Below are 10,345 nucleotides of genomic sequence, written 5' to 3'. Positions count from 1 at the left end.
GCCTTGGAGCTGGGGCCTGGATGGTGAGAAGGAGCCGGGTAAGTGGAGAGGAACGGGAAGAATGTTCTAGGCATCAGGAGCAGCACATGCAAAGGTCCTGTGAGGAGGAAGAGGAAGCCAGTGGGGCTGGAGGAGAGAGGTGGGAACGCAAAGGGAGGCAGTAAGGGGACCCCAGCAGTTTGGATTCTTCTTGGTATGCAAAGGACAGCTGTTGGAGGATCCGGAGCAGGGAGGGACGTGATCCGGCTCCCGTTCCAGGGGGTCCCATGGCTGTGTGCAGGCGCAAAGGGCGGCGGGAAGGCCCGCGTCCCGGTGAGCTATGACTGCCCTCCAGCCGGCCCGGCCACGGGCATGGGGCGGGCGGGGACAGTGAGGGGAGGGACGGACGCGGATCTGCTTGCAGTCTGAGTCACCAGGAATTAGAAGCCTCATGAATCTTAGAATTAGACTCTCCTAATTAGAACTAGAATTAGGAGCCTCAGAGAATCTTGGCATTCGAAGCTGGCAGGAAGCTCTCGGGGACCTGATCCCTCTCGTGCAGCCTGGGCCCCCCAGGTCCCGCCCCCCCCCCCCAGGGTGCTCCAGCTTTGACAGTCTGAGCTGAGCTGCCCCCAAAATGATCCTGCTCCTGCCACCCGACCCCTGCCCCAGATGTCTTGGCGCCATAAAAAGAGCCAGCTGCTAAAAGGCAGCATCACCCAGTGTCCCTCAAAGCAAGGATGGGGGGGCTCTGTGACACAGACTGTCCCGTGCTAAGTACTTCACAATATTACTCTGTTGGCTTCTCACGGGAACCTGATGAGATGCATGCCACTGTTCTTCCCATTTCGTGGATGAAGAAACTGAGGCTCAGCGAGGGATCCTGCGTCCCCTGAGGGCCCAAGTCGGGGTGGGCGGCGGGGGTCGGTGGGGAGAGAAGGGGTGGGAAGGCGGTGGAGAGAGCAGCGCCTGGTGCAGTATTTTTAGCCAGCTGCCTGCCCTGCCCGCGAGGGGAGGGGAACTGAAGACGGTCTTCAAGGGAGGAAGAGCGTAAAGTGATGTCTTAATTGGGATCCTCGAGGAGAAAAACTGTTACAAGTGCTCAATTATTTTATAATGAGCCCGCCAGTGTGAGGAGAGAGCCACAAACATTTGCAAAGCTGCAAGATGTGTGGGGTGCTGTTGCTGGGGGTGGGAGGGATGGAAGTTCTTTCTCCTGGTTGTGAGGAGTCGGCCGCCTGCTTGTTCCAGGAAGATCCTCCTGCCCCACCACTCACTCCCTTGATGGGCCACCGATGGAGAAATTTCAGGCCTTGGGGGGACATTTTGGTGAGCATCCAGGGGCTGACAGGCCCTCCCTCCTTGTCCCTGCTAGGTGAAAAAGGGGTACCAACCCAGGGAGTTGGGGTGTTGTGGGCAGGGAAAGACGGGCGCCCTGGGAAGGACAGGCCCACGTCTGTCTTTGTCTGGGCCTCCCTCCATGGCTCCCCATCGCTGTCCTGAGAAAGTTCCAGCTCCACGGGCCTCGGTGGTCCTCCAAGACTTGCCCTGTTGGCCCTCCGCAGGCCCTCCCTGTGCCCCCATCAGCGGTTCACACCTAATTGGGCCTGGGAGGTTTCTGCCTCCAGGCCTTGGCCTTTGCTATTCCTGCTGGCTGGATCCCCGCTCTCCTTCCGTTCATATCTGAAAACCTTATGTCATCTTTCGAGGCGTGCCTTGACTGTTTTCTCCTGTGACCGTCCTGTGTGTTTTGTCCGCCCGGCCAGCAGGCAGGGCCCGGTCCATCCTTGGGTAAATCAGCCCCTGCCAGGGCCTCAGGTAACTCATCTATCCAATGGGGGGCATCGGACTGAAACGTGGGGATTCTGAAATGCTCGAGCTCTGGGAACCAGGATCTGCAGTACGCCACGGCCCAGAGAAGGTTTCCAAGCGGTTGGCCAGAGATCAGACTCCCGCTGGGGCTTCGCCCCCAACAACAGTGGCCCTGGGCAGGTGGTCAGGGCGAGTGACACAAAACAGATACTACTGTTTCCATTTTACTGTAAGAAAATTAAAAAATACATTTTGCCTTCACAGGTATGTCTGGGAATGGAACATGGGGTGGGAAATGGGACTGTGAGGCCGAATCATTGCTGAGGGCTCTTGGGAGTGGGCCCCAGGGGCCTCCACCTCCCCATCTCTGAAATAGCCATGCTAATTGCCCCCCTGGTGCTGGAGCCAAGATGAGGCCCCCAGGGAGCTGAGCTCCCCTTACTGAGGCTCAGGGATACTGAGATCAGTATCAGGGATACTGAAAGTGGCTGGAAGGGCCAGTAGAGGGGTGTGTGTGTGTGTGTGTGTGTGTGTGTGTGTGTGTGTGTGTGTACGGCAGTTTCTCAGACGCAGGAGTGGGCTCCCTGGATCCCAGCATCCCTCCCTGGTCCAGGATCAGGAGTTTGGAGGCAGCTGCTGGAGCGGCAGGAAAGGAGCAGGACAGGACTCGGTGGAGGAAGGGTGTGCTGTCCTCAGAGGCCCATGAAAGCCAAGGGCTACAGCTTGAGGCTGCCAGGGGCCGCACTGCCTGCAGCCCTGGGTTGAGGGCACTGTCCCATTTCATAGGTGGGCAGTGGGCACCTCAGAGGTCAGGGAAGAGGAGAAGAAGAGGAAGAGGAGGAGCAGAGCCCCCAACCTCTGTCCTCATTTATTCACTCACTCACTCACTTATTCATTCATTCCTATGTTCATTTATTCTTGTTCACGTCACCCCTTCCTCCCTCCCTCCCTCCTGGATGGCAGTAAATGTTTCCCCAGCTCCTACTATGCGCCAGACCTCATGTTGTGTGCTGGGGACAATGGGACAGAAACAGGCTCTGCCCTTAAGCCCCTTCAGTCAGCTTGGGGAAGCAGACACCTTCCAGAATTAATCCACAGTTACAGCCACCAGCCACCCCAGGGTCTTGGGGGGGAGGAGCGAATGGGGCTTGCTGGGCAGGCTCACTTATTTGCTCCAGAGGCCTCTCCTGGCTCCCTTTTGAAACCTAAGTCGGCTCAGGTCACCTCCCTGTTCAAAACCTTCCCATGGCTCCCCCGCTCTAGGAGAGAAAGACAAAAGTCTCCCAAAGGCCTCAAGGCTCCCCATGACCCCCTGACATGAGCTTCCATCCCTCTTGCCTTTGCTTTCTCTGCTCAACTACATGGGCTTCTCCTGGAACTCACTAATTAAGTCCTACCTCAGGGCCTTTGTACATGCTGTTGCTGCTGCCCGGACCACTGTTTCTCCAGATATCCTCATGGCTCCTTCTTCACCCGCCTCAGGTCTTTTCTCAGTGAAACTTTTGTGGCCCAATCAAAAATTGCACCCCCCCATCCCACCCCTTCACCCTGGTTTATTTTTCTCCATCACACCTGATATTCTGATTCCCCACTTAGCTTGTTTATTCCATCTCCTGCGCTAGGCCCCAGCTGCACAAGGGCAAGGCTGCTGTCTGTTTTGTTGACTGCTCTGTTTCTGCAGGTGGGGCAGTGACTGGCACACGGGGGGCGCCCGACACATATTACCCGACTGAATGAGTGATTCACTGGTTGCCTGCAGGGCACTGTGCTCCCATGTTGCCAGTCTAGGCTCTGCTGGAGAGGAGCGGGAAGGGGTGAGGGTGGGCAGCTGCCCTCCTCTTCCAGCACATGAGCCCCAAGGACTCTGCTGGGTCCAGCGTAGAGGGTGAAGACCCAGCTACGTTGGAAGCTGGGGTCTGACTCTGTCAGCAGCGGGAGGCAGCGAGAGGGTTTGTACTGGGAAGGTTGGGGTCAGATGCTAGAAAAATCTCTGGAGATGAGAGATGAGGGAAAATGTTGATGCTATAAATAGTGCAGAAAGGAAACAGTTGGGTAGAAGGATGAACGAGGAGGCAGATGGATGGAAGGATGATGGATGGATGGATGGATGGATGGATGGATGGATGGATGGCGGGTGGATCAGTGGACAGATGGGTGGGTAGGTGGGAAGCGAGCTGATGCAGGGATGGATCCATGGGTCAGTCCCTGGGGGATGGACGGCTGGCACGACAGTGCTGTGCTGCTGCGGCTGAGGGCTGAGTGCTTGCACTGCGCGTACCGAGTGCTCCCGGCGTGCTCCGCCTGCGCATCATGGAATCAATCTCATTTCATTCCTGTTACCACCATATGAGCGGAGCATTTATGTCCCCATTTAACAGAGGGAAAAACTGAGTTTCAGGGACATGAAATGAGTTACTAAGGCCTCACCGCTGAGGAGAGGTTGAAGCCAGATTTGTACCCAGATCAGCATAGGCTTCAGGGCACCCTTGTTGTTCAGGACGAGGTTCCCACCACATGAGGGGGCACCCTCTGGGAGCAGGCAAACCCTCTGTTGCATCTCTGAAGATCCCACCGGCTGGCCTCTGGAGAAGGAGGTTTCTGTGAAGATCTGTTGGGTCCCGTCTGATGTTTACAGATATGTTGGGCCCCAGAGAAGTGAGGACAAGAGCAGCTCACCCGCAGTCCTCCACACGCCACTGGCGCCCGGCAGCCCCGCTATGGGGCAGGGGTGTGGGTGGGAGGCGGGCTGGCATGACTCATTGCAGACAAAGGGGGCCCGTTCCAGCCAGCACCATGAACCCCAGGCCTATGGTCCGGCCAGCCCTGCAGACCCAGGCCTCGCTGCTCCGGGTCTTGGTGCCTGATAGGAGAGATGGGGATCCTCATCCCCAGTGAGATGATGAATGTGAAGTGCTTGGCACATGGCAGGGTAGGTAGCTTCTGTTGATGATATTCCAACCAGGTCTGCCTTGTCCCTATGGGGTCACTGCTCTGAGCCTCAGTTCCCTTCTCTTTAAGTAGGCTTCACGCCCAGCACGGAGCCCAACCCGGGGCCCGAACTCAGGACCCTGAGATCAAGATCTGAGCTGAGATCGAGAGTCAGATGCCTAACTGGCTGAGTCACCCCGGCACCCCAGTTCCCTTCTCTTTGAAATGGGAAAGCAGATGCCTACCTTGCAGCTTTGCTAGAGAGATTCTATTCTTCAAACAAAGATTTATTTTCCCGGGCACGGTATATGCGCTAGGGAGACAGCAGTGCGAGAAACTGGCAAACAGTCCTGTCTTCAGGGAGAGACAATTAACATAACAAATAAGTAAATTACAGACCCTAGCAAGTGAAGAGAAGTGATAGAAAAGTAAATCTGGGAAAGGATGGACAAGAGGGGGGTACAATTTAAAGTAAGGTGCCCAGAAAAGCGTATCCCCGAGAAGAGATCTTTGAACAAACACCTGAGGTTAGTGACAAAGTGAGCCTTGCAGAGATCTGGGGGAAGAGCATTCCAGCAAAGGGAGAGGCAAGTGCAAGCACCCTGGGGTGGGTAGGACCTGGTGTGTTTGAGGAATAGCAAGGAGGCTGAGGAGAGGGATGGGAGATAAGGTGAGAGGTGATGGGGGGGGCCTTGAGGCTGTGGCTCAGCGGGAGGCATGGGAGGGTTTAGAGCAGAGGGTTTTAACAGGCTCCCCAAACTGTGATGGGGGAGGAAGGGGCACATTTGTTTTTCTCCCCAGGGGAGCAGCCCCTCTCCTGGGCCCTTAGTGACTGAGCCCTGCCCTCCCCACTCTTCTCCCTCTCCCGCGCCCCCCCACCCGGGGCCCCTGTGGAGGCTGCAGGGAGCCGGCAGCTTCCGTGTACCAGGCCTAAGGCCAGAGCTGCATTAGGAGCCCAGGGGCACGTGGGGGGCCAGCTGGCAGACAGCGTCTCTGTCAGCACCCAGCTTGGGACCTGACACCCCACACCTGGGCTCCGAGTTCCAAAGCAAGAGGGCTACTGAGGGTGCATCCAAGGCACGTGCCAGGAAATGCGTCCATAGCCGTACCAAGCCGCCAGCACGGCCAACGTCACTTTTAGAAACTTTCCCGTTTCCATCTGGAAGCGGGCTGTGGTCTAAGTTTTCCCCAAGGCGGAAACCCTGTGCACAGCATACCCTGACATCAACTGAAATGGTTTCAAAGGCAAAATGATGAAAGTCCTTTGTCAGCCTCCCGCTGCCCTCCCCAGACAATGCTGGGGGGTCGCAGTGTGTCCAACCTTCAGAGCCCCTGAGACGGCAGAGGTTGAGAGGGGGCCGCCCTGGGATGGGGGGCCTGGGCGGGAGGGGTGGCGCCTGCCTCACCCAGCAACAGCTATGTGCTGACACAAAGCCCCGAATTCCCCATCTTGCTTCCCTCACTGCACCCATTTTGTGCCTAAGCCCTGGCTAGGCCGAAGGCCCAGGAGGGATCCCGGGACAATGGTGCCCCAGCTCCGGGCACTGACCTCGGGGCCATGCCTGGACGGGCCTGATCTCTGGCACACACCCCCCCCCCACCTCACACACCCAGGACAAGCTGACCAGAGCCCCTGCCCAGACATCCCAGGCCTGCTACCCAGGAACAGACGCGTTCTGGTACTTGGACACCTCTTGCGACGTGGTGCTCACTACCTTCCAGGGCCGCTGGGTTTGGCTTTGAGCTGCCGGAACAGTAGGAAAAGTTATTTTTTCTTCTGCACCAGTGCAGAAAGAGGCTGACCTTTGGCCTCCAAGAGACCTCGGTTCCACTGGCCACACACACCCCTGGTTCCTCCCCCCAGCCCTTTGTCTTTGTGGCGCCCCCTGCCCTGAATGCCCTCCCTGCCCCCATGCTTACTGTAATGTGGACCGTTAGGCGCCGGAGATCTAGGAGGAACTTGAACCCAGAAACTGCTTTCCCCCGGGGAAGGGAGCACAGCGCCGCGGTTATGAGAGTCAGCCACTTCGTGGCTATGTGACCTCGGACCAAGTTCTGTGACTCTTTTTCCTTCATCTGTAAAATGGCAAAAAATGGTCTAACGGGTACGGACATGTGGGTAGAGAGGACGCCTAGGGACTTGAGTGCGTCGGTCCCGGGGATGAGCTGAAACACGCTGAGGTCTTTAAGAGCCTGGGGGCGCCGGGGCCCCGTGTTCAGCCGAGCTACCAGCTCGGGGATGCGAGGAATGGCCGCTTTCTCCACAAGACCTGCGTTGCCCGTGGGAGAGCCCCGTGCTGTGGACAGCCTGGCCCCGCCCCGCCCTGCCCTTCCTGCCTCCTCCCAGCCAGCTCTTGCTGTCACCTCCTCCCCATCTTCTGCGTGACAGTTGCAGAGGTCAGAGAGATCAGGGGCCCGCAGGGGCCTCTTGGTTGGCCAGAGGCAGTGGGAGGCTGAGCCAGGATTCTGGGGAGGGACTGAGGCCTGCAGATGGCAGGGACAGGACCCTCCAGGCAGATGTGGAAATCACAGCTCCAGGGGGAATGTATGCGGCCTCTCGGGGCACACGGGGAGGGGCCCCCAACTACAATACCCCTTTTCAGACCCCTGGCCCAGAGCTGACACACCCCCTTCTTGGTCTGCGCCCCCCGAAGTGTTGTAAGACACCAGAGCTCATGCACACGGACGTGCAAGGCCCCAAGCGAGGAAGAGCTGCTGTGGGGACGCATGGCAGGTGCTGACAGGACGCTGACAGGTGCTGGGGTCCTGGGGTCTCTGCAGGAGGGGGCCGTGGGTCGGTGGGCCTAGCACCATGATGGTGTCATCCCTCTAGGGGCCTCTGGCCCTTTTCTGTGCCTTGCACCCTTCCTCCGAATTCTGGTCTTCCATGCATCCAGTAACACACAGGACCCCAAAGGGGCCACTAACCACAATAGCTAGAAAGCACTTCTGTGATTTGGTAAATATGTGCTTCCTTAGGAATATGCATTGATGATAAAGTTGAATGGCTCCTTTAATCCCAACCATACTTTCAGGCCAGAGATGAGCATCTCTGATATTGGGAATGGTCTGCAAGCCCGGGAGAGGGATTTGAACAAATCTGTGACTTTCCTTGGGGGCAAAAATCGCAGGCGCTACGGATTCCAGGGTTTGCCGCCTCAATGTCCAGTTGCAGGAAACACTACATTTCAGCTGGAGGTTGGAGAAAATAGTGAGACTTCCCCCATTCACATACACGAATGGGGAGTTCCTCCTCATTTCATCTGCTCCTGCATTCCCTGGCAGGACAAGTAAGAGCAGCGACACCAATTCGAGTTCAGTGAATAACGGTGACAAATGACCATCAGTGCTCTTTATGGAGGCTTGGCACCGTGCTAGGCACAGGGTGACAACTTTCCCCATATCTGATCCTTACACAGCCCTGCAAGGCAGGCACTAGTGCGGTTCCCATTGTGCAGGGAATAAACTGAGGCACAGAGAAGGTAAGTAGTTTGCTCCAAGTCACACAGCACCTGAGTGTTGGTGTCAGGATTTGAACCCAAGTCTGTCTCTGACCCCAGAGCTTGCGCTGTCCACCCCCGCACCCAGTAGAAGGCCTGGCATACACTTGGGGGTTCGTAGATGTTTGGCTCATTTGAAGGGTCGTTGTTGAATCCTCTGTGATCAGGAGGGACATTCCCTGGGGCTAGGCTTGGTTCTCTGGATTTACAGTTGGTTCTATATTTATCATCCCCATCCCTAGGCAGGTTAATGGATTTTAAATGCAGTCAGTACTAATTGCCCCCATGCTGTGGATAGGCCTGCCCAGGGGGGAGAGTCTCCTCCAGCTCTAGGACCAAATTCCTTGACATAGAACAGCACCAGACCTATAGTGAGGATTTAAATAGGCCAAAATGGGAGCAGGGAGGGCACTCAGGGCCAAGGAAACAGCGTGGACAAAGGCATGGTGGCAGGACTCTCTACACCTCCAGGGGAACCAGGCAGGCCTCTCATTCCAGCAGGTCCTCCCGGTCCACGGGCACAAGGCGAGGCCGTCCCCGAGGAGCTTCTGTGAGATTCAGGTCATCATGGAGTGTTTATTAATCACCACAGACAGGATAGGGTCAGGCAGCTCCACGGGGAGTCCAGAGCAAGAAGGAATTGGTCAGCATGGAAAAATTGAAGGGAGCCATTCGGGACAGCTTTCTGGACCAGGCTTCCAGGGCAATGGGGAGCCCCAGAAGAGGAAAGTCTCCCTTTTCCCTCAGCTTTGGGCTATCTTAAAAATTAATGACTCTGGGGAGGGACATTGGAATCCTTGAACATGGTATAAAGATACAACAGAGTTACAGAGACCGATCCACCTCCTTCCTGCCCCCCCAACCCCCAGGTCTCCTCCCAATAGCCAGTTTCTGGTGTCTCTTTCCAGAACATTCTACCAAACACTCCTGTGCATGCGTGTGTGTGTGTGTGTGTGTGTGTGTGTATCTACTAAAAAAAAAAAAAATCTCGGTGATTACATCCATCCCCTCTCTTCTACATCATGCTTTCTCACTCTGTCTTAAAGAACTTTCCCCATTAGATTCATTCGACAAATATTTCTGGAGCTAAGTGCTCTCATGTGGCCAACCAGGCCAGACCCTTGTCCTCATGGGGTCTGTGTCCTTGCTTTCCCATAGCCGTGCACTGCCCCGCCACACTCATGTGCTATGTTGGGTTTTCCTTCCCTGGGGATGCCACGAAGCCTGTCACTGTTGCAAGGTGAGCAACTTTGGACATACATCTTGGTACCCGGGTGCAAGCAGATCAGAGGGATACATTCCTAGATGTGGAATTCCTAGGATAAAGGGATGTATCTTCTTAACTTGGCCATCTATCACCAGATTGTGGTTGAAATGTCAGGGTCTCGCTTGCAGGCAGGAAAGTGGTGCTGATGTGGATAGAGAGGGAGACTCGGGAGCCAGAGGTGGGATGTGCTTGGGGAGGGAGAGGAGAGAAGCCCGCTCTGCCTTCAAGGAGCCCCCAATTTGAGGGAGAGGCAGGATTGGTGAGGCACAAGGGTCCAGGAGAGCTGTGATGGCGAAGCCCGGGAGGTTGTGGGTACCTCAAGGAGGCGTAGGACCCGGCCTCAGAGCGTGGGGCGTCCGGGGAGGAGGTCTTTTCACTGAGCACCTGCTGTGTGTCTGTTGCTGTGCTGGGCCCTTTCGGGGAGCTATCCCCCCAGAGAGCTACCTCATCCATCACTCATCCAACGAATAACCAGCGGACCTCCTAGGTGCTGGGTACGGTATTACGGGAGCGCCATGCCCTTTCTACAGCTGAGGAAACCGAGGCTCAGGGGGAGGAGGCAAGAGCTGAAGCTCCAGGAATGCAGTCTCACGACCCCTCTCCGCCCTGTCCCAGAGAACTGCCCAGGTTGTAGGTGCTCTTTAAATAGGAGCATCTGGGGGGCGCCTGGGTGGCTCAGTTGGTTAAGCGACTGCCTTCGGCTCAGGTCATGATCCTGGAGTCCCTGGATCGAGTCCCGCATCGGGCTCCCTGCTCGGCGGGGAGTCTGCTTCTCCCTCTGACCCTCCCCCCTCTCATGTGCTTGCTCTCTCTCATTCTCTCTCTCTCAAATAAATAAATAAAATCTTTAAAAAAATAA

Source organism: Leptonychotes weddellii, chromosome 15 (assembly GCF_054177405.1).
Source record: "Leptonychotes weddellii isolate Sample4059 chromosome 15, ASM5417740v2, whole genome shotgun sequence".
NCBI lineage: Eukaryota > Metazoa > Chordata > Mammalia > Carnivora > Phocidae > Leptonychotes > Leptonychotes weddellii.
This window is presented reverse-complemented; position numbering follows the sequence as displayed.